Consider the following 25,300-nt stretch of genomic DNA (forward strand, 5'->3'; position numbering starts at 1 on the left):
CACATATATTTCTGTTACAAAATTGTTATACATAAATTCTTTGTGATATAAGTGTGATAATAAATACTGTGAAAAAGTGAATATGAAGATAAAGCCTTTGACAATGAAGGGCAAATCAATTTAACAATCATAAAAACAATAGTAAGACCTAATATTTAATGATAACTTATCATTTGTCAGGTGCTATAATTTATTTTATTTTTCAAATAAGAAAAATGAAGCAGGGGTAGATAACACCTGATGAGTAGTATCAGTTGCACTAACAGTGAAGAAATGTGATTGTGTCTTAAGCTGAAGAGAGAGCTGGGCTCATAAGTAAGTGTCTTCACTCACTAGTTATGTACATTTGGTAAATGTATGGAGATATTTACCAACAGTTTCCTGATACAGAAAATGGGGATTAAAAATATGAACCTTGGGGAACACCTAGGTGGCTACGTCAGTTAAGCTTCCGCCTTCAGGTCAGGTCATGATTCCCAGGGTCCTGGGATAGAGCCCCACATTGGGCTCTCTGCTCAACGCAGAGCCTGCTTCTCGGTCTCCCTCTCCGTACCCACCTCCCCCCACCTCCGCCGTGTGTACACATGCTCTCTCTCTCTCTCTCTCTCTCTGCCTCTCTGTCTCTCTCTCTCTCAAATAAGTAAGTCTCTAAAAAGAAAATGAACCTTGTAAGGTTGTGATGAAGACTGGCAAGAACTAACTATAATTTGTTAAAAACATGAGCAAGAGTTGTCCCAAGTGCTTTTGCATGTATCAGCTCACTTAATTCTCTCAGCAAAAAGAGTGGAGGATATTCTTGTGCTCACCATTTTACAGGTGGGGACAGACACTGGAATGCAGAGGGGTTGAAAGACTTTTGCAAAGTGACAGAGTTAATAATAAATTCCAGAGCAGCTAAACAGGCTAGGTGTTCTGTTTCCCCAAACATAGTCTCTTACATACTGTATACCTTCTCACCGATGCCACTGCTTGCCATGTGTATTACATACATAAAATTTTATATATGGGTGTGTATGTATAAATATACACATGTATATTAAAATATGCTCATAATGTATTTTAAAAATACATAATAAACTAATAAAGCATCATTCTCATAATTATTATTCCATAGAAACTAATTCTGTACTATATCTCATTTCTAGGACCATGAGTCTTTTTGTCTTAGGGTAACAAAAAGAAAAACAGAGGAAAAAGTTAATGATAGAAAAACAGAAAAACATCAAAATTTGGCTCATAGAGTTTTCGATGTGATATCTAATTGGACACGAAGGTATTCCACCCTACTTTGAAAAGGACATTCTATTTACATTTGAAATGGATTCTATGCAATACAAAAAATAAGCAACAACAAAATAATTTTTTTCTATTTCTATTTTTTTTTAACAGCCTTAGTACTTTCCTAGCAGCAAATTAACTTCTGTTCCAGGAAATGAGAATTTCATTGTTGCCTTTGATCAACATTCAGGCATATTTATGGAATGCTCCTTCATGTCTTTTCAAGTCACTCTCTTGTGACCATGTAATATTTCCCTTTGACATTTTGCCTTCTTTGTGAAGTTTGAAAATGCATAGATCATATACAAATAACTGGAAAATATGTATATTCTATATGTGGGTTAGGTAAATGACTAGACTTTTTAAAACAAACCCATTTGGGGAGTTTAACATTGTTTAATATAAGAGTTTTAACTCATATCACCAGCGATTTGAACATGGAGAGTATGCCTCTTACTCAATTACCTCTTACCTCAATTACAGTTCAGGTCATGCTTCAGCATTCATCAATATATTGGTTAATTATTCTATGGGGAAAAAATCTATTATTTCCTTTTAATTCCTAAAAGAAATTATTTTAATTAAGATGGCAAGCATCTCTTATATCATCATCCAGGAGTTTGGATCAAGAGAATTATCAATAATCTCCTAACAGGTGTTTGACCTTAGATGCTACACTTTTGTGGTATTAATAGCAGTTTGTTTAATTTAGTCACTTAGAAAGTAAGAAAAGTTGCTTTGGAGGTCAAGTACTCTTCATGACATTTTTCTCTTGTCTGTTTTCTTTCTTTTCTTTCTTTCTTTCTTTCTTTCTTTCTTTCTTTCTTTCTTTCTTTCTTTCTTTCTTTCTTTCTTCTTTCTTTCTTTTGAAAGAAAAGATGAGAGAGAAAGAGAGCACACAAGCAGGAGGGGCAGAGGGAGAGGGAGAGAGAATCTGAAGTAGACTCCACGTGGAGGGTGGAGCCTGATATGGGGCTCGATGTCATAACCCGGAGATTTTGACCTGAGCCAGAACCAGGAGTTGGACATTTAATTGACTGTCCCACGCAGGTACCCCTCTGCCTGACATTTTTGTGTTCCTCTGGCCTAGGAATGAGGCAACAATTCCCTTCTCTCATTCAATAGGGAAAAGCAGCTGCAACTTTGCAGAAACCAGTAGGTAACAGTACCTGTAAGAAGCAGAATCTGTGTTTGTATATACCAGCATTTCTAAACCATGTAAGAGCACTCTGGCATAAATTAACTCAACAGGTGTCAAAGGACCTGCATTTTCCTGATAACAATTATATCTAGTGATTTAGAACAGGAACTGGGTGGGAAGACAGACTGTGGTCAGCTTAAGCTATGCTTATAGGTGGATAGGCTGCACTTTATTATCTAGGTCAATATTAGTTTTCTGTGGCTGCTTATTGGTTCACAGTCCTGGGAGTTCCCTGGGTGAAATTCAAAACAGGCCTCAGTGGAAGATATGGAAGATAAGGAGTGATAAAGAGGTAAATCACTCCCAATCAGTAAGGTGGTTTAATAAACAAGGGAATTTACATACCAGGCTTATCTAGGAGGGCTTTAAGACAAGTGGGTCCCCACACCTGCCGACCAGAATCTTGAGAATTCATGTAGAGATCTTAACAGTGTTCAGTCAAGTATATTCTCGGTGGTCTCAGTAACATACTACTTTTTCAAGGCTGTGTTCTTGAAGTGTCCTGTAGCATGAGAGAAGTGGGTGGAACATTTTTTCTGATTCACAGATCAGAGAGAGAGGAAGGGGAACTTCAGCTCAAGGTCCATCTTGAGCATCTATCAAAGTCACATCTTCTCAATGACCTCCTCTGACATTGCTTAATGAATCATAACAGACCTGGTGGTGTCAGAGAAGAGACATATGCTCTCTCACAGTTCTTGATATTAGAATCCTTGAAATCAATATCACTGGGCTGTAAACAAGGTGTCAGCAAGCCCATATTCCCTTTGGAGTCTTTAGGCCGGAACCCATTCCTTTCCTCTTCCAGCTTCTGGTGACTCCCAATCTCCTTTGCCTTGTGGCTGCATCACTCTGCTCACCATGACCAGACTTTTTCAAACATCTCTGCTTGGTCTTCCTATCACCTCCTCTTGGATAAAACCCCACTCTTTAAAGTATACGGGTATTACATTAGGACTCACGCAGCAATTCCAAGATAATCTCCCCATATCAAGATCATTTATGCAATCAAAACTGCAAAAAGCCTAGATTTTTTTTTTTTTGCCTTTATTTTGTTTTGCTTTTTTTGTTTGTTTGGTTGTTTTTTTTGTTTTGTTTTGTTTTGTTTTGTTTTGTTTTTTGGCCAAATAAGGGAACATTCACAGTTCTAAGGCTTAGGACATGTGTCTATATTAGGAGGTAATTTTTCAAATTGACCACGGTAGACATTTAACAAGTATCCAAGTTTCTGCTAAAAAGAGTTGCATGCAATCAAAAATAAAAGTCCTATTGACTTTCTCACCCCCTTTAAGATGTTCATCAAGGTACAATTACTACTCCAATCAATCAATCAATAATAACAACAAGTGCAATTAGCACATACATATGGCATACGAGCCAGGCTCTGTTCTACCTATTTAGCATTTACTAACTCACTATATAGGAAATATACTTCCAAAACTATCTTTGAATGTGAGAATAAGGTCAATTTCCCTCTCTCAGTGCAGAGTTGTTCAGGCTTTTAAATTAAACCTATTGACCCTAGATATAGGAGATATAAAAATTCACTTTCAATCCTGGATATTTTCCATCTACTTCTTGAGCACGGTGGATAAAGCTCCTTATAAGGGAATGAAAAGTAGCCGTTGCACTGTGGAATCGTGTTATTTTCATTTATTCATAGACAATGTCACTTCTGTTAGGCACCTGTAGCCTAGGATATATAGAGTGGAATCATTTTCAAGAATATAAAGTATGAAATATAATTCTCCTAACTTAAATAAGACAAAAACATAACAAATTCAATTCTTAAATATGGAAAAAAATAATTGTGTAAATCAGTTAATGAGGAGATTACTAAATGTTTGCATTTTAACACTAGTAAAACCAGCAAATTTCCTTCTTTCAAGTAAGTGTACTAAACTCTCTAGCCTAATGGGCAATGACCAAACACATTGAGATGACATTTGAAGAACGTGAAAAGTTTCTCAGCATAGGTCAATGATTCATTATGAAATATAGTAAAATTCTGCAACTAATTATTGTTATGTTTTCTATATCTCACTCTCCTCTCTCAACACTTAAACAGTTGGTGTCTAAGTTCAGGTTGTTTTAACAAATTATCATAGTCTAGGTGGCTTAAATGAAATAATTCTGACAACTCTGGAAACCAGGAAGTCCAAGATCAAGGTGTTGGCAGATCCAGTGTCTGATGAGAGCCCACGTCTGGGTTTGCAGATGGCCATCTTCCTGTTTCCTCACATGGCACAGAGCAGAGAGACGGGAAGATCTGGTGTGTATTTCTTCTTGTAGGCTCTGCCCTCATGCCCTAAGTAGTTCCCAAAGGCCCCTACCTTCTAATACCATCACACTGGGGGGTAGGATTTCAAAATATGAACTTTAGTGGGGACACATTCAGTGCATGGATATTAACAAATCCAACACTTCTTTGACAAAATGTAGAGACTTCTAGCATTGTCTCTCAACCTACTCCTGTTCTTACCTTCATTTAGAGTCCAGTGCTGTTATGTTTATTTCCATAAACCTTCTCTGCCTTCCCTTTTACAGTCTTTTTTTCAGGCAAATGTTTTTGTCTAATCATTTTCTTGCTGAAATTTACCTCAAAAACAAGTCAAATTCTTCCATCAAGACTTTTTTCTTTTTTCTTTTTTTTTGTTTTGTTTTATTTAATAGTACCCAAAAAGGGTTTAGGCCCTAAAGTGGATTAATCTCACTAGTAAGAGATTCCTTGTAGGAATATATGGATTCTCCATAACACTGGCCTTTGAAACTTTTGCTGTTTTCTGATTTTAGTTAGTACTGTATATTGATCCAAAGTTTGAACTTCCAATGTCATTTGTACAATATTTCCATTTTAGTGGTATGTTTTTACTGACTTACATAAACTGATAAAGTAAAAAAAATTCTGATATTTCTTCAATCTTCATTTCTGTAATTCTGTATTCATTTCTGGAACATACAGTGATGGTTATAAGAAAGTCAAACAAAATGCTTGTAAGTGATTTGTAACTGACAATTCAAATTAGGAAAAATTGACATTGACCAGATTTATTTATTACATTATACCAATGTGTAATATTTGTGTATCATAGTATAATAGAATCATAATATGAAATGATTCCAAAATACATAGATCATGAAGGCAATGTGAAATTCCAAACCATATTTTTGTTTTTTTCACCTTAAAATAAAATCACCTCCAGCATCTCAACAGTTGTAATTAATGCCAAATATTATGTAGCAAATCATTCTGCCTGCTGCTTCCCTACCCACCTGCTGATTATCCTGTGATCTGTCTTGCTGCTTTGTCAACCTGATGAGTGGTGTTGCCCTCTAGACACCCTGCCCACCTGTTCATAATTTACTTCCAACATGTCATACTTGACTATTAAATGAAATTTAAAAAAATACTGTGAAAATGATCACTTTCCAAGGCTGAGATTATAATAATCCAGATGCTTTTGCTACTTCTTCCTAATTCACTAATGATTGCCTTTTCCTTTTCCTTATACTAAACAAAGGTGCTTTTTTCCCCCCTAGTATTAAAAACTTAATTGTTCTCATGAATGTCCTTCATGGTGTGCTTTAAGACTATATTCTCCAGATAGCCACCTTCTTCTCTGCAAAAGCTTCTGGGACCAAGAGCAAGAAAAATGTGGCAGGTGTGGTGAGGGCCAATTAAAAAACAAATCTGCACTAACTGATGGGTAATCTTCAGTAAAATCACTAGTGACAATACCAGATGCCTGGGGAAAATTGACATTGACCAGATCCGTTTATTGCTGGCAGTGCTTTGATTCATCTGCACCGTGCAGCTGTTGTAAAGGTAAATGGCTTGCACTCCCATTTTGTGCTTTTATGGGTTTGTTTTGTTGCAGCAGTCTTACTATTTCTTTTTTTTTTTTTCACCCAGGCTTGTAATAGGTCAGATGTTACAATTTTCAAACAGCTTTTCCATCTTTCCTCATTTCCCAGAGAACTGGATTTGCAAGTAGATTAGTGTTGCATTTGAGTTAATCACATTCTGAATTACTGAGCTGTTTGAATATATTCAATGAATGCACATTTACCTAAAAGGTGGACAATTCAAATTAGGAAAACATGAGAGTCTTTACCCTATTTTTCTCCTATTGCTCAGTTCCAGTGCAAGTTGTTTTTTCATTTAGATGTCAGTCTCTTACATTATCTTAGTACATAGGACATAGCATGGTACATAATCAGCACAGAGTAATGTTTGTTTCATGTTGACTGAAGGGATATTGGCTTATTTATTTTTAATGCATGTCTAAATCCCAAGGCCTTCAAAGTTTTAATCTTTGTCATTATATTAAATACATTCTGTGTTTTTGTAATTTGTTAGATCTGTGTGCTTGGTTTGCTCATAGTGTATCAGGTTACATAAAGTAAATATATCAAAACTTTTAATCATAGTTTTAATTAACAGTCTAATTTTCTAATGAAATAAAATCTGCTATGGAGTAAAATTTAAGTGTTATATAGGGATTTTGGGGGTTTTTTTGTGGGTTTTTTACTTTTGTTTGTTTAAGTAAATCTGGAAGCAAAATATATTTTACAGTTTGGATGGAAAAACTCAGAAAAGCTAGGCAACACAGGACATGTTTATTTCTCCCAGTCAATCAGAGGTATGTTGATAGTAGAATTCAAAAAAGTACCTTATTAAATTACCCCATTTAATAATTCTGTAAAATATATTTTGAATCAGTTTCTTTCTTTCTATCCAGATCATTTCTCCAACAAGTTCAAGTCACCTTCATAGTCACCTACACCACAGATTCTCAAACTGTAATAATAAGCATATGAATCACTTTGAGATCTTGTGAAAATGTAGATTTCTTTTTCTCTAAGCCTGAATTCTACGTTTTTAACCAGCTCCCAAATAATGTTACTCTGCTGGTTCATGCACCTTACTTCAAACAGCCAAGGACATAGCCTATTTCCACTCTTATCTCCTACCTCTTATGGTCCCAGGTGGGCATCTATTAGAGGTGTCTTTTTTTTTTTTAAGATAAGTTTACCCAAGTATCATTCATTTTAAACATATATAATCTTTATATAATATATATAATATATAAAATATATAATATATCACTGTTACCCCCCTACACACAATCCACACTCATTTAAATTCCTGAATCAAATAAGCATCTTCTCACCTGCTGTTCAGCAGTTAGACATGGAATCTCCTCTGGGCGACTCTACTCCCACCTCCATTAATAGCAGGTTCTTTCTTGTCCCTAACATTGCAGCTTAAATTTTACTCATTCATATATTATATCCCTGACACCTCCAGGTAAATAGCTATCACTTCTTACTATTCTCTCATGTATATTCAGTAAACATTGTATAATTTTGTAATTATATATTTGCTTATTTACTTGATTGTTGACTGTAGTCTAAGTTCCATAAGAATAGGAATGAAGTCTATTTTATAGGAGAGTTTATTCATAGGGACGCACACAAGACATGGCACAGAGGAGCACTTAATATTCTAAAAATACATACATATTTGTATTTCTATTAGGATTTCCAGAATAATTCTTTAACAATCTATTCACTAATATAAGCACAAAGTTTCTGAAGTTATTTTATTTTTACGTTACTCTTCTAGGTTTTAATATTTTGATGCACTTATTTAATTGCATTTGTTCAGTCTTATTTGAAGTCAATTAATTATAGAGACATTATTAAAATGTCAAGTTAAACTAAATTTCATAAGGAAGATTCAGTGTGTCCAATGCCACCTCAACTGATTTGCAACAAACAGTTCTGAAAACTGACACCCAATTACTAATCTATGAACGGTCACCATGCAAATTCAACAGGTATGGGTATGGTATGTAACTGCTATTACCTAAAACCGAACAAAAGCTTAGGAACCTACGGAATTCATAAAGTGAATTTATGCTTACGAATGATATTTTATAATTAAAAGCTAATATTCATTTAGTATTTACTGTGTCTTTTGTTATTACTCCCAAGGTAACACCAAAGTAATATACATAAATGTTGCCATAATATGAATTCATATATAGACCTATCTCATCCCAATGCTCACCTTTCTAACCAGCACACTTTACTTTTACTTTTTAGCAGGTGCATACCTTTTTGTTTTTCTCTTCAGCTCTACTTTTCATTTCTTTTACTCTGATTTTTTCTCTCTACTCTTCCTTTTTTTCCTTGAATGTAATAAACTGATCCACTTTGGCTACAAGAATGATAGAAACTAAAGTGATTTGGAACCTGTCATCCATTTTTTTGTTTTGTTTTGTTTTGCCAAATGTTTTAGGATTGCTGAAAATAATTAATCTTTAATCATTCTCTAAACCAAATGTTGAGACACACTCAAGGTGTACTTGTGTCAGTGTTTCTTTGTAACTCAAAAGGCTTGCTGAAAAATATATAAGAACAAAACATCTATATTCAGGGCAAGAGTAAGATTATAGTTTGCTTTCACCATCATAAGAAAGGAAAAATCTGTATGAATGTCTTCAACGATTTGGCTAAAAAGGTTTCTGTTTAGTGTCTTTTTGACATGAAATTGCTCCAAAAATCACTAGTTTATACACTTCAAAATAAGGTTTGCAAAATACACAAAATTCTCCTTGACTCCATTTCCCAGCACATAGTTCTGAGTTCCTAATTCCATTTACAGAAGGTGAAAATCAATTGCTTTCTTTCATTCTTTCTTTCTTTCTTTTTTTTTTTTTTTTAAATCAAAGCAATCTTCAACCTGTAACACTCCCATTATGTTCCTTGAGAAGCCCCCAGCCCTGCTGTGGGCCCCAGGACTATAGACTCCCTGGCTTAGGGAGAGAGTGCTATTAATTGAGTATGATCAAAAAGTACTGCCAATTTGCTCCGGGAAGTCAGAGAACTTGGGAAAAGCTAAAAAGGCTATTCTCCTTTGTATTGATCCTTATATGAAGCACACTCACAGGTCGCCAGTAGTTTTTCCTTTTCTTGTTTAAAATCAGATGTAATTTACTGTTGACAAACAGCAGTGCAAGATGTGTTCGATTTGAGGTCACTTCTCTGCACTCTATGCTTTGATCCTGTATTGAACACCCTAAGAATGTTCAGTTATTTTTAGCTGGCTAAGTGTATACCAGCTATCTATAGGGATTTGCAATTTTACCTATAAATTCATCTAACACCTACTAGTGAATAACAAAATACAACTGCAGCCTGATCAGCAGCCCAAGGAAAGCAAAATATGAGTATGCAGGAAAATAAATACTACATGAGTTCATGATGGCATAAAAACAAACTTCTACTCTGAAATTTGCATAGCATTAAACCGCATAATTATGATCCTCATTTTACAGTAGAAGAAATGAGAGAAGTCTGTTTCTGTATAATCATGCATTCTTTGTACTACAATAATAGTCAAGAAACCCAATTAAGGTTAGTGCTTTATTATAAAATGAGGGTAATATAGTTTGGAAGGGCAGAGAGAATTACAATATTTTGAAGTGCTGAAAAGGTCTGCTGTGCTTTAACAGAATTATTTGAATATCTACTTCAGCTCATTAAAAGAGACTAAAAGAATTCCATCTTCTAGATTTGCATTGAAAAGGAAAAAACAACAATAACAAAATTATGTACATAATGTCATTAGTTATAGGATCTAGAGTAAGATAAAGAAATGTTAGGTTAGGTATGAATTTAATGGATAAAAAGACTATTATGTCTATTTGTTTATGCAGATAAGAATATGGATATTTTAAAAGAGATATGGCATATTTGTTCATTTGAAGTATTTATTTAATACCTATTATTTTTCGAAGCCCCAAAGTTTAAAGTCAAAACTAAGAAAAGAAAATAGAAACAAATAAAAGGAACCACATGGGGTGGAATGTCTTCATGAAGGGTAGACCTTGGAAGAGTAAATTATCATATACTATAATTTATGCTCTGAGAGAGATAAACATGACTGCTATCAGAGTCATGGGAGAGGAGAGGAGAAAGTATCCTACATTAGGAAGGGAACTCATGCAAGGTTAGTTGGAAAACTCCTGAGTGAATCTTGAATTATGATTAGGCATGTGCCACCTACTGGAGAAGGAGGGAGGAGCGCAAATGAAGGAATGAAGAGGGAGGTTTTGTCTTGAGGCCTAGCGTTCAGATAGGGGCATATGAAGAACTGTAAAAGCATCAGTATGATTAACCCAAGGGAAGAGTAGGTAATCTTTGGCAAAACAAAAGTAAATAAGTAAAGCTAAAGATATAACCCAAGAGCCTCGGTCGCATATCATTGAAAGGAGATTGTGGTTTATCTTAAAAGCTAAAAGGAGCCATATAAGACATTAATTGGGTAAAATAACAATGGTCGGCCTTTATTAAAAGCACACTGTGTGAACAACATTGTGCTATGTATCTTTAATTCATTATCTCATTTAATTCTTACATTAACCTTCTGAGGTAAATGCTGTGATTATTATTGTTATTTTTAAAGAAGTGTAGGACTTGAAGATATGAAGTAATTGGCTCGTCAAGGCCACAGAACTAATAAGTGGTAGAGCCGAGATCAGAAGCTTATTCTGGAGTTTTCACATAATTAATCCCCTTAAATGTTTTGAAAGTAGGGAAACAACATATTAGATTTGTCTTTTAGAAAGATCACTTTGGTCACTGTATAGAACATGTATTGATTAAGGGTAAGTTAATTAATGATACCAGGTATCCGATGTAGACAGTTAATAGGTTGTTATAATGTAGGTGAGAAATAATAAGGTTTTGAAATAGAGAAATGATCATTATAAGAGAGAATACATTGGTAAACTTTAGAACTACATAACTATTATGGACTGAATGTTGGTGTCCTCCCAAAATTTATATGTTGAACTCCTAACCCCCAGTGGGACTGTATTTAGAAATAGGGTCTGCGAGGAAGTTATAAAAGTTAAATGAGGTCTTAGGAGTGGGAGCCTAATCTAATATGTTTGGTGCTCTTACAAGGAGAGGAAGAAATATCTGAGCTCTCTCACCCCACCATATGAGGATATAGTGAGAAGGCAGCCATCTGTGATCAGAGAAGAGAGCTCTCACTAGAAACTGAACTGGCCTATACCTTGATTTTTGACTTCCCAAACTCCAGAACTATGAAAAACCAAAATTTTTGTTGTTTAAGTCACCAGTCTACAGTATTTTGTTAAGGCAATTTAATCAGACTAAGAAAAATAACCTTTAGAATATGGAAACTGAATGAAAGGAAAGCCAGTGGTTCTCAAGGGTCCAGCCGTGGCATTTGCCATTTCCTCAGTGTGGAACACAGAACAAGTTAAAGGTGTGTTAGGAAAGAAGATGAATTAGTGTTATTCATAGGGATTTTCTGATTGTGCAGGATAACTTTGGGGAAATACTCATTAAGCAGTTGATTAATGAGAATAGAGGGATTTCGGCTGGAAAGATAAATTTGTGAGTTGTCTATATAGATAATCTTTCACTTAATGATGATGGAAGGAAGTGTGGAAATTCTAAAATATTTCCAAATTTGATTTAAATAAAAACAACCAATATCTAATGTAACATAAATTGTATATCATTTAAAATTGTGCCTACTATTTTAGAATACTTCTTATACCCATTATTCAAATTATAAATATAATCACATGTTTAAGAAAAATGACACCCAAAACATTTTAGCTGTGACAGTCAAATGTTATAATTTTTCAAACAATGCATTATTATTGTGTCTGTATTAGCTGTCTTTTCACTTTCCAGATATGAAAACAAAGCCTATATATCATCCATTTGTCACTGAACAAAATGCCCTCTTTGATTTCTCAATTTCACAGTCAATATGGAAAGTCAGTAATTTAGGATCACATGGTAATGTTTTACGAACTATGTTTTCTCCTTCACTACTCCTGTCTATCAGAGAATCACCTGCACAATGTCCTTATTAAGCTCTCTAGTAAATAGACCCAGTTCACAGGAATCTTTTGGTAGAGTCTCAAATTAGAAGGTAAACTATTTGTTAACCCTCTCATATTTCTTTCCACCCATTCCTCAGAGTGACCCTCCAACTTTCTGAGAGGCAAGGCCTAAATTATTAAATTTTGTTGTTGTTCTGATGAAGAAGGTCATTTTCACCCTCATCTTCAAAGCAAAGTCATGGATTTTTATGGTAGTGAATGCTTGGACTTACACAGTCCTTCTCTTGTACTTATTTTTAAAAACATTTTAGGAATAATCAGGGGGGATAAAAAACCATTTAACTCTTAGACTGAAATAAGAACCAGACAGGAGGTTCTGGCTTCATGGTACCCTGGCAGTGCAGAACTTACTCTCCCCTGCAGATAAACAACCAGCAGAAGGCTGCAGGTAAGCAAGCATTCACAGCATGCATCTCATTAGTGTGGGAGAAGAGCATTAACATGCTGCAGTAAACTCAATGCTGGGTTTATTGTTTACTCAGAAAATATAAATATTTAAAGGCTGGGCAGAGGGAAATGAGTCCTCAATAGCAACAGAGAATTATTAATCAGAACGAAAAGATTGAATGAGGGGAGAGTAGTGCCATAAAGTCAGGAGAGGAGAAAAGCCAATTGTGTCAAATGCTGCCAGGAGGCCAAATGAGAGAAAACGGAAAAGTGCTCATTGGCTTAATTAACAAAAAAGCATGTGGAGATCTGGGGATCAGAGAAGTTTAAGGTGCAAAATGGAGATAAGGAGGTGGAAAGATCAAGTGAACACTCTTCACTCTTTCAAAGAGCTGGTGGGAAGGAAAGGAAGGCTGGCTTTCAGTAACTAGAGGAATTCTTTCTTTTTAATATCATAGAGAAATATATTTTAAATAATCATAGAATCAAATAGTGAAGAGAGGAGTTGAAAGTACAGAAGAATTGAAGATAATCTAAGGAAGAAATACTTAGTATGAGAATGGAATATAGGGGGATCCCTGGGTGGCTCAGCGGTTTAGCGCCTGCCTTTGGCCCAGGGCCTGATCCTGGAGTCCCAGGATCGAGTCCCGCATCAGGCTCCTGCATGGAGCCTGCTTCTCCCTCTGCCTGTGTCTCTGCCTCTCTCTCTCTGTCTCTCCATCTCTCTGTCTCTCTCTCTCTGTGTCTCTCATGAATAAATTTAAAAAAAATCTTAAAAAAAAAAGAGAATGGAATATAGACAACAAGTGCTACCAGAACCAAGCCAATTGGGTGATAATGGTAAGTTCATGAATCTTCAAGCAGCATAAGGTTTAGCTACTCATCCATCGCTTTACCACCAGCTTATAAAAGCAAGCCTTGGTCCAAATTCTGTCATTTATACTGACATATATTAAACAAATATTTGTTACCTAGTGAGTTAAAAACACTTTATCAAACTCATTTTGTAAGCTTGATGAAGTCCTAGCTTTCCACTTTTTTTGCTGCAACAGCCATCATCTTGCATCAAGTTCACTCAAGACTACGGTGGTGGTATTCCAGAAAAAGTATTTGTTCATTCTTATAGTCGGCATCTGACAACCAGAAATCTTACTTTACATGACTAGACCCAGGACTGCTGTGGGATGGGGACTCAGATTCCATCTTTTAAAAAAAGAGATATTAGGACTCTCCTTCAATTTGAGCACTTTGATCATGTAGGGATCAGGTATATAGCTAAAGTTATTTTAGCCAAATTGTAATCTTAAAAATCCTTAGTTTCACCAATGAGAACTTAAATCTAACAATGAGCATGTTCAGAAGACAAATTTCACAATTGAAGCCCATTTTAAGCCTTTAACATGATAATTTGCAATGTGTGTGATTGGTCAGACATTTGGATAAGATCTGAATGTAGACTTTCTGATCATTCCTGACTGGAGTAACTTGTTATTTTAATTTAGGTTGAGTTAATGGGGTTCCTGGGTGGCTCAGTCCATTGAGCATCTAACCCTTGATTTTGGCTCAGATTGTGATCTCAGGGTCCTGGAATCCAGTCTTACATATGGCTCTGAGATGGGCATGGAGCCTGCTTAAGATTCTCCTTCTCCCTCTGCTCCTCCCCCTGCTCCTCTCTCTCTCTCTCTCTCTCTCTCTCTAGCTCCTGCCAAATACATATATATATATATATATATATATATATATATATATACACACATATACATACACACACACACACACACATACATATAGTTTAACTATCTTATGTATGTTGAACTGTTGATGCTGAAGTATTTTCAGTAGTGAGATACCAGAGACTTGGGCAAAAAGGCAAAGTGACCTAAAACAGGCTATCCTCTAGAGAAATATTATCAGGAATGAAGGTAGAGGGCAAACTAGTTTCATTTTTTTTATTGGGCTTTTTTCATATAATTATTTTTTCATTTAATTATTAGAGTTTCTTTTTCTGAATTGTCAAAGTAGAATGTGAGTGAAATCTACTGGACCATAACTCAATTTCCTTTTGCTGAGAATAGAGCAGCCAAACTTAGAAATACAAACAAAGCAAAATATGAATAATCTAGTTGGACTCTATTCCTTCTAAATCCACCTACAGTCTTTCATTTCTCTACCATAATATCAAGGAAAGGCATTTTTTTCTTTCCAGCAAGTTAAAATACAAAGAAAGATTTCTCAGAAGACTGAGATACATATCAACATAATATTCTCTTCAGTCTTCATGAGAGCCAGTAGAGGCTGTCCTTTCCCATCTTCTCAAACAGGTATAGTCAGTGCAGAATTCTAGGGTTGAACATTATGACTCAAAGAAATGTCCCAAAACCAGAACAACATTTGCACATACCTCTTGCATAGAAGTGAACAGTGTCAAAGAGGTGCGGACCTCTTAGCAACTATTCTTAGCAAACTGGAGCTCAATAACAAAATTCAATTTAATATATTGTATTAAATTATATATATATATAAATATATATTGAGAGGAGGACATTAAAAAGTAGCATGCCAAGTAATTTAGAACAGAGGAATTGAGCCCAAATAGATTATTGCAATATGTTATGCAAAATATAAATACATAAAAGTTTATGTTTTTTCTGCCTAAAAAGGAATCAGTCTCCATAACTCATCTATATAATGAAAATGCAAAGAGATGGAGACAGATAGCAGAGTATAAAGTAAAGGCATCAGAATAACAGCAGCATCTGTGACAAGGACAGAATGTTTTACATGGCAGAGATTTAATTTAGGCCAACGTGCAGAGTCCTTAAAGGCAAAATACTTGTGCAGATAGAACTATTGCACAAACATGAAACCAAAAGGAATGGCCATCTCATTCAGGCCTGAGGCCAAGCCTCTTACAACACAAACTTTTTGATGCGGCGAAGCAGAAAAGCAAAACAAGTTTCTGTGTGCTCTATATAGGTCTTAATTATTCAGTAAATCGATACACAGATTACCCATAATGTAATTTTGCTATTGTTCATTTCTTAATTAGTTTTCTTACAATTTAAAAGAACCCATGTTTTTCAGATGCTAACTTACACAACTGTGAGGACATACAGATTCAACTGAATATCATGTCTGATCCAGTGTCAAGGCAGCATTGTGTATTGATTAAAAGCATAGACTCTGGAATTTAAATTCTGGAATACCCCTTGCTAGCTGCGTGACCCTAGGCAGTTTGCTTATCTTCTCTAAGCCTCAAATTCCTTGAAGTAACCTCAGAGTAATCACAGTTTCTACCCAATACAATTGTTGGGTTTTGATAGACACTTCCAAAGGACTTAGAATAGTTCCTGAATCCTTAAAAGTACTTGCTCACTATTTGTAATTGTTATTATAAAACAAGGAATTGGTGGCACACCACAGAACTCTTGGCACTGCTTCCCCCTTCTTTGCCGTGTTCTTGTCATCTAGCTTTGACACAAGAAAACAATTCATTTGGAAGGACTTTACAGCAGTATTCTTTGAGGTACCAAGATGATGCTATGGCACCTTACTTGTATGAGAGCTGAATCACCCCAAAGGGAAAAATCTCTGGTTTTCTTGGCATTATCAATGAAGTACAACTAGGAAAAAAAGAAATTCATTCTCTGAATGTATAATGGAGCACAAAGGCTAAAAATTTAGTTGAGTGGATGTTAAATGGTTTCACAGATTCAGAAGACTTTTATGTCTTCGAAATCTGCCTGTGCTAGAAGGAACCAGCAACTTTTAGTCAAAATCTTTTTATTAGAACATTCACACACACACACACACACACACACACACACACACACATGCACGCAATCCGTAGAGATCAATTTGGCTAATTGCTCCAGTTCAACACTAAGAAATATCAAAAGGATATGAAAAGAAAGACATCAATATTGGATGACAGAACTCATTACCTTATGGACTATATTTAAGAACTGTATTGGATTAATTGGCCACATTGAATCAAATCAGAATATTTTCAACCCAAAGGATTTTAGTACATTTAGACAATGATAGGACAATTGTGAAATATCTGAAATTTTATTTTGTTTTTTATAATTTGTTTAGACAGTCTTAGAATATCACGGAATCTGAATAATCAGACTTCCTGGTCACACTTGCTTTAGGCATGATTATATTGAAAAAAAAAACATGTTTCTTAACTATGTTGTACTTGTACTAAGCTATATGCAGTTCTAGAATAGGATAAATCTAAACTACTATGTACAATTTGAAAAATTTGTGCTCAGAAAAAACTCAGATTCATATCAATTTCTCTCATAGTTTCAAAAATAAGTCCTAAGCTTGGCATTTTTACCAATCACAAAATCATTCACATTTGTTTTGCAGTTGAGAGCACACCTACTACTTATTTGATTTAGCATAATGCAGTGAAGTGCATTTGATGATTATAGGTTGACTTTAATTAGAAAATTCTTATCAATTATTTCAGTGAACATGCCAACCACAAATACCTTCTTTACAGCTTGTCTTCACAAGTTACTTCTTTTTTCTAATTTAGCTTATTGGCTAGATGATTTATTTCTTTTGTTTTAGTTGTAGTTGACATATTGTGGTCTATACATGCCATGTCTTCTTTATACATTCATCTATCACTGGACACTTTAGTTGTTTCCATATCACAACTCAGTGAATTATTGAATATACATCAAACTTTACTTCTTTATCATATCACCCATGGTTTTAGAGTACTCACAGTCTATTTTACTTCAAGTTTATCTGTTATGATAGGAATTGAAGATGGAATTTTCATACCGCAGCAATACAACTCTTTCTCTTAAGAGTTTTAGCTGAGCAAGGACATAAATATGTTTACACAGAAGAAGCTACTTTCTTTATTTGACCCTAGCTATTTAACAGCTTAGCAAATCAGGGGCGCCTGGGTGGCTCTGTTGGCTAAGTGTTCAACTTTTGGTTTCAGCTCAGATCATGATGTCAGAGTCATGAGAACAAGTTCTGCATCAGGCTCCATGTCCAATACAGAGTCTGCTGAAGAGACTTTCTGTCTCTGCACCCCCATCTTTAATACATCTTAAAAAAAAAACTTAGCAAATCATGTCAAGCGTCACAAGGTTGACACAGATAATACTTAACTACAATTGCTTTTATAGTCTTCCAATCCTTTTGTGGCTTCAAAAAAAAGAAAAAAACAAAACAAAACAACAGTTCTTGTTAATGCATCTGTTCTATAGTGAGAGTCCTGTGAAAAAATGAGAAATAGTGGATAATTTGAATAAAAAATCAGAGTCTGCTACTTAAGCTAATTTATAATAATTATACAGATCTATCTTGGGGTATGGCTCTTAGAGGGTTCTAAACTGAAGCAATAAGATTCCTTTACTCTGCTCTGAAAGAGTTATTTGGCTTTTTTTGAGGGAGCAAATGTGCCACATGTGAGATTTGCTTTCTTTTCCATATATGTAAAGTGTGATTGAAAAGAATCTTCATAAGACACCTATTTTGCATGTCCTTCTTAATATAACAAATTTTTCTTGTCCTTTCAGTATTGCACAACCACTGTGTTTTTCTTATTATAAGTATTTGATGTGATAGGTATTAACATACCAATGGCTCATTTCTGTTCAATATATTCTAATGCAGGCAGCAAGAGCTGGCATCCAGCTGGAAAAAAGAAATGGTTCTTGTTATTCTCAGCAAATGCAAGTGGGCTTTTTTTGTTGTTGTTCAACCATGCTTTCTAATTACTGATTTGAATGGTTCTGTAGATTAAAAATAAAGTTCTTAATTGAGTATAAATGAGTTTGGAAAATATCCAAGTGGCAAAGCTTTTCTCTTCTAACATTTATTAGAATCAAGATGTTTCCTAATTGAAGAAGCTATAACATTGCTATATCTTTTAATATCTTGTATGTTTGTGTCTTATGGGAAAGAGCATTGGGGTTTTATTTTGTATGGTTTGGGAGTTCAATTAGGATGTATAAATATATTAAAATACCCACAGAAGAGATTTTTAACAAATTGCTTTATTTCTTGGAGGCTCTGGAGAAACTTCATGTCAGCATGACAACAGCCACCACAAGATTTTTGGTTTTAAATACATTTAAGATAAGTAATCATAATACTTTATATAGCTTGAGGCAATGTGTACACATGTTTTAGAGAAACAATAGCATGACTGAGCAATAAGCATCAAATACAGAATTAACGAATGCCACATTACAGATACACAGACACCCTCACCACTACCTCCTCATCCAACTGAGCAAATAACTAATTCTCTTCACTTTCCATGCTTCCAGAATTTTCTTGGCCTGAACCTAAGTTCATCTGCTGTGCTAACCATTCCACATTATTTTCATTAAAATACTATGAGTGAAGTGAATTGTTTCATTATTGGATTTATTTCATTATTTAGATTATTTAATTTGAATATATGTAATATATAAAATTAGATGTATTATAGTACAACAATAAAATATATAGGGAGAGAGATATACATTTGAGTAATATTGTACATATACATTTATAGCATGTGTGTATATACATACACAGTTTATATATACATTAAAATTAGTTATTGAATGTTTACTACCATAAATTGTGAGATAAAGTTATTTCAGATAGATCTAATAAAAAGAAAAATTCCCTTGAAATCTTTGAAATAATTTATTAGGTGATGCTTTCTTATAAATTGAATATTCATGTTTTCCTTTCAACTTTTTAAAAACCTTTCCATTCATAGGACACAGGCTTAATAGATTTGGGTTATTTGGTTAGTAACTGGCAGACCTGAGAGAAAAACCCAAATGTTCTGATGACACATGCTTCATTCCTACTTCATCATGCTAAATATCCAGTTATATTTGTTCTTTAATCTTATCGACTACTATGAAAGGAAATACTAACATGAAATATACCTCTGAAATATGTAGAGAGCATTCCCATCACTGAGTTCCAGTTATAATATCAGCTCAAGTCTTCTTATTCAAAAGAAATTCTTTTTTTCTTCAAAAAAGAAAAAAAAATACTTGAAGTTTGTTGTAAAGTCTTACCTTAAAGTGAATTATAGGAAATAGCAAAACAGATGTTTCCAGTTACAAATATTTTGTGATAGTATCTGTAGGCATCATTTTATATAGTATATTATGCCAATATAGTAGCATTATTATACTAATATTATTATATAATATTGTCATAAAAATCTTGTTGGTTATGTAGTCTTTTTAAGAAAACTAATTTCAGAGAAATTAGGTTATTTGTCCAGAGGCATATTATTAGCTAATGACTAATAATATAACACGTAGCAGAACTATTGCCAGAAATAAAACTACAGATCTGTCTCTTGAGCACCTGGGTAACACTTTTCCTGCTGCACGGAAGCCCCTCCACCACACTGCGGAAAGGGTGCAAGGAGGTTTACTTGTTTGCACTGTAACTTACTGATGACTCTAGCTCTCCTCTACAAAATGTGGGAAATTGTCTCAGGCTCTAATTGAGACTCATATACTTAGTGTAAACCTAGTAGATTTTGTGAAGCCAGATACTCTTTGCAGGCACATATTTTATACCTATTCTGGTATTTCTAATACTCACTAGAGGAAATTCAAAAATTAGCACACAAGAATGACTATCAGAAGAATGACTTTTTTCAAGTAGGAGAAATGTTTCAGAAATTGTGAAAAAGAAGTGATAAATAATATCCATGAAAATAAACCTTTTCAATAACTGGAGTGACCCAACAATACAAAAGTTTCAGTAAGGAGATAATGAGTTCCCTGTCAATGAAGGAGTTCAAGCAAAGGCAAAAATACTACTTGCCATTATGTTGTATTTACAAAGTCATAAACCGACTTTTTCATGAGATGATCTGTTAAGTTCCTTCAAATTTTGGATTTCTATCTTTATATATATTGAGTTGTCACTGTTTGCATTTTCCATGACTATCGATTGAAACTTACAGAAAGCACACATCATTATTTGCTGCACTGCTTTTGGTATTTTATCAATTTTGTTTTCATACCTCTTATATTGAAAGATTTAAAAATAATTTTGGAAACTACATGTCTTTACTTACAAGCACATGTAAATATAAGAAAAAGCAACACGTTAAAAGGTAGCTTTACATACTGAGCTAATTAGTTGGTGATTGTTTACATTCGTCATTTTTAAAAATATTACTGTATCTAAAATAGTATCAGTTTTTAAAACAAACAAAAACTAATCTGCTTATAGATTATAATTTAATATATACTGTAAAGCAAACCAGCGTATTGCAAACCTGTTTAAAATACAAGTTTGTCTTCCAATTAACTTTATGAGATAATACTTTGTCAGGCATTTGTGAACACCTTTATGCCATTGGAATCCTTTGTCCTTTGGCAGTCAACCTGCTACGTTAAATTCTGGCCAGTTAACATGCTAGCTAGAAGGCAATGTGCCATGTTCAAAATGAATTGAGCCCCTGAAGAAACCCCACTAAAAAAGCCTTATTCTTTTTCTGAGCATAGCCTCAATATCAGAGTAACAAAAACACTGCCAGGCACTCCACTCCCTCCACAGAGGAAATTCTGGATAAACATGCCATGCAATTAATTTAACAGTTTTTCAAGCTCAAATCAGTTGACAGAGAAATTCTAGAGAGATCCTCACTTCTCTATTTCTATTTCTATAATCTTATTAGCATATTGTGACAGTAAAAGCCATTACTAATAATAAATTAGGCCTTAATTGTAAATGATATTCTATGAAATTGAGAAAAAAAAAAGTGTTTCTGGTCTCAACATTTTCATGTGCCTATCAGCTGTTATTACAGACAAAAATCAGTATTAAGTTGTAACTCAGCAATAGGCTTGAAAATCATCTATACCATTATTATTATTATTTTGTTGTCTCTCGTAGGGACATCAGACAGCTGGTTTCAAAGATAATGGCAGTAACAATTATTTGCATCATAGCCCTAGCTAACTAGATAGCTGAAAACATCTGTTATGATCTTCAATTCCTCTAACCTGTCCCTGGAGAGGCTTTGATCGCTGAAATATCCTTTTTTTCTTTTTTTCATTGTGCTCTACAATAATCAGTTTTGCAAAATACAGATTACTTGATACTTAAGGAAATTGACTCTAATGCTGCTTTTGTCTTTTTGAATTTAAAACCGGAGGAGAGGAACATTAAGGAAAACTTTTGAAGAAAATTATCTTGCCAGACTTGTCATAGCGCCCTTGCATTGCCCTTTTAAACTATGGCCATTGTTTTTCTCCGATATATTAGCTCATAAAAAATAGAGGTACTACTGATGTTTGAAATAACATATCAGAGAGTCACTAGACCATTGTCATTATGATCTACTGAAACATACAGACAAATCTGTTTTTAAGAATTGGGGGACACTCTGACCAAATAATTAAATCAGAAGTATTTGTGACGGTACCATGTATTAGCAGTGTACTGGACTCTGGGCTATTTGGTGCACCCAAAATTTGTAAGTCATATGGTCTGTTCCAGCACTGATTTCAAGCTTGCAGAAGAGCTTTAAGCCATTAACACGTGAGACAAAATAGAAACCCAAGCTATAGAATATGTGCAGTGGTCTTCAGCAGGAAGAAATCGGTGTATACAAAGGAGATTGGAAAAGGAAGATTTTAATCCTCAGCAGTCAGCCCATTCAGGACAGCAGCATGTCAGTCTGGGTCATCAGAGTTAGGGACTCAATGAATATGTGTTGTCTGCATAAACAAGTAAATGCATAAGTGAATGAAGGAAATAGGGAAATCTTTGAAAAGAAATCTGATCTAATTTTGGGGGAATGGGTGCTGTTTTTGTAGTCTGAGAGTCTGAAAAAGGGGAGAGGAATAGGATCGCCAATGGTTTTTATGATGATGAGGGTGGGAATACAATGAAAGGTGAGTGTGGGAGGTAGCTCAGGGATGTCCTTGATGATGGAGGGGAGATGGATAGTAAAGAGAAACCATTTGCTCAGTTATAAGGCTCATATGAAACGTCAGGAAAAAAAATATTTCATGCTAGCATGAAGGTACATTATAGAAATCTATAATGCTGAGTAAAACATGAGGAGATTGGAAATACTATGAACAACTTGGTCTGTTAGGTAAGACATTATAATGACTTTACTCAATTAGAGTAAAATTAAGGAGATACAATGTTTGAGAGACATTGTATTTCATAAGACTTCATGACATTTACATACCTGGAACAAGAAAAAATCTCCAGTGCTGGGAAATGTAAATAATATTAATGAAGCTGAAGCAATAATAATACTACATTGAAATGAAAGATCACTTCAGTTTTGGACTCCTGAAGTCTGATGATTTCAACCAAGTGCTGGAGTGGAAATAGTAAATAGATGTTTGGAAATCAGGACTGGAATTCTGTTGAAATATTGTATTTGGAGCTACTGAATTTATAGTAATTGGCAAAGGTGGATATTGAAAAAATAAACAAGAGTCATCTCACAAAGCGAATAGTGTTTATATTTGTTTAAGTTACAAATCAATCTTGGAATGGTTCCAAACATATTTGCCTTTTGTCAAATTAATTTTTGTTGTTAGCAGCATTCTGGGTGTTTCATTATAGTGTTAATAACTTCATGTGAGCTCCTTTTTATAGAGAGCGCCTATACTTTTGATCAAATTGTATACATCATAATTCCAATATTTTATATGTAGTGAAGCCATTAGAATTTAAAGATCAGATAGTCCTAAAAAGCTGTATATCAATGTATTAATACATGTTTCCTCTTGTAGAAATAATGCTTTTTAGTCTGAATAGTGCTAAAATTTACAAACAGTGCATTTATTTTAAAAAAAACACAAAGATATCCTTTTTTTATATTTCTCCAACTATATCAATATTTCTTGGCTAACTTGTTTTATTTTTTAGTGCTGTGAGATCTCAGTGAAGCTCATTCTCTTTTTATAAATATTTTTCAAATTCTACCTGCTGTGAGCCTAGGTTAGGATAATTGAACTCAAGAGAATATTTTAAAGTACGAGAAAAAATAGGGCAGCAAGAAAACATATGGTTTCCTAATTATGCTATATTCTCTGTCTCTCTTTTTCAACCTTCCTCTCTCTCTCCATCTCCCCCGCCAGTCTTTCCCTCTTTCTCTTTATCTCTCTGTTTCCCTCTTCTCTACCGATCTCTCCCTGTCTCTCCATGATTTCTTCCTCCAATCCACTGTGCATAACTGGTTCTGTCATAAACAGGCTCTGTAGATGGAACAACAGTGACAATCATTCAACTGTGGAAAAATTGGTATTTATTTGGTCTTTCAATTGTGTTTGTTAGATAACTAGAATTTTGGAGGTTATAAATGAGTGCCTATACAGAAACTCCGCTGTCAATAGGAGCTCTGTTTTATAACTGACCAAACACTGGAGAATTCAGGGAGTCTCAATATGGAAGGTTATTTACAATAAAAACCACTGCACTTAAATAACATGTTTTCACAGGGAACTTGGGCTTTAGTACTACAGAAATATATTTTAGGCTTTTTATTTGTTTTTAATAATGCTTAGGTGTCATATAGTGTTACTCATCTGTCATTTTACTGAACAGACACAAATGCCCTGAATCTGTAATATTCCAAATGCATCAATAATAATTAAATTCAACTTTGATAGTCACCTGCACATTAAGTATAATAGCTAAGTTTGTGTAGTTTCCACATTAGGTTATTTCTCCAGTTTTCAAGAATAAAATTAAGTCACTTTTAAAAATTAAAGCACATATGAAAATATATGCCACATCACAGGCCAGGGACATTCATACTAAAACAAAGATGAGATACACTCCATACCTATTAGAATGGCCAAAATCCAGAATACTGACATCAAATGCCGGCAGGATGTGGAAAAACAGGAACTCTTATCTATTGCTGGTGGGTACAAAATGGTACAGCCACCTTGGAAGACAGTCTTGTGTTTTCTTAAAAAACTAAACCTCCTCCTACCATATGATCCATCGCACTCCTTGAAAACTTGTATCCACGTGAAAATCTGCACATAGATGTTACCAGTAGTGTTATTCATAACTGCGAAAACTTGGAAGCAACCAAGATGTTCCTAAATAGGTAAATGGATAAACTGTAGTATGTGCAGACAGAAGAATATTATACTAAAAAGGAAATAAGCCACCAAACCTGAAATAACATGAAAGAATATTAAATGCATATTGCTAAGTGAAAGAAGCCAATCTGAAAAGCCCAAATACTATATGACAACTCCATGACATGCTGGAAAAGGCAAAACTGAAGATGATAAAAGGATCAGAGGTTGCTGGAGGAGGTGGGGGGAGATGGATTGGCAGAGCACGGAGCATTTTGAGGGCAATAAAACAGCCTATTTAATATTATAGTGGTGTATATACATCATTATCAATTGTCCAAACCTATTAAATGCAACACCAAGAGTGAACCTTTAGGTAAACTATGGACTTTAGTAAT

Source organism: Vulpes vulpes, chromosome 5, assembly GCF_048418805.1.
Source record: "Vulpes vulpes isolate BD-2025 chromosome 5, VulVul3, whole genome shotgun sequence".
Lineage (NCBI taxonomy): Eukaryota > Metazoa > Chordata > Mammalia > Carnivora > Canidae > Vulpes > Vulpes vulpes.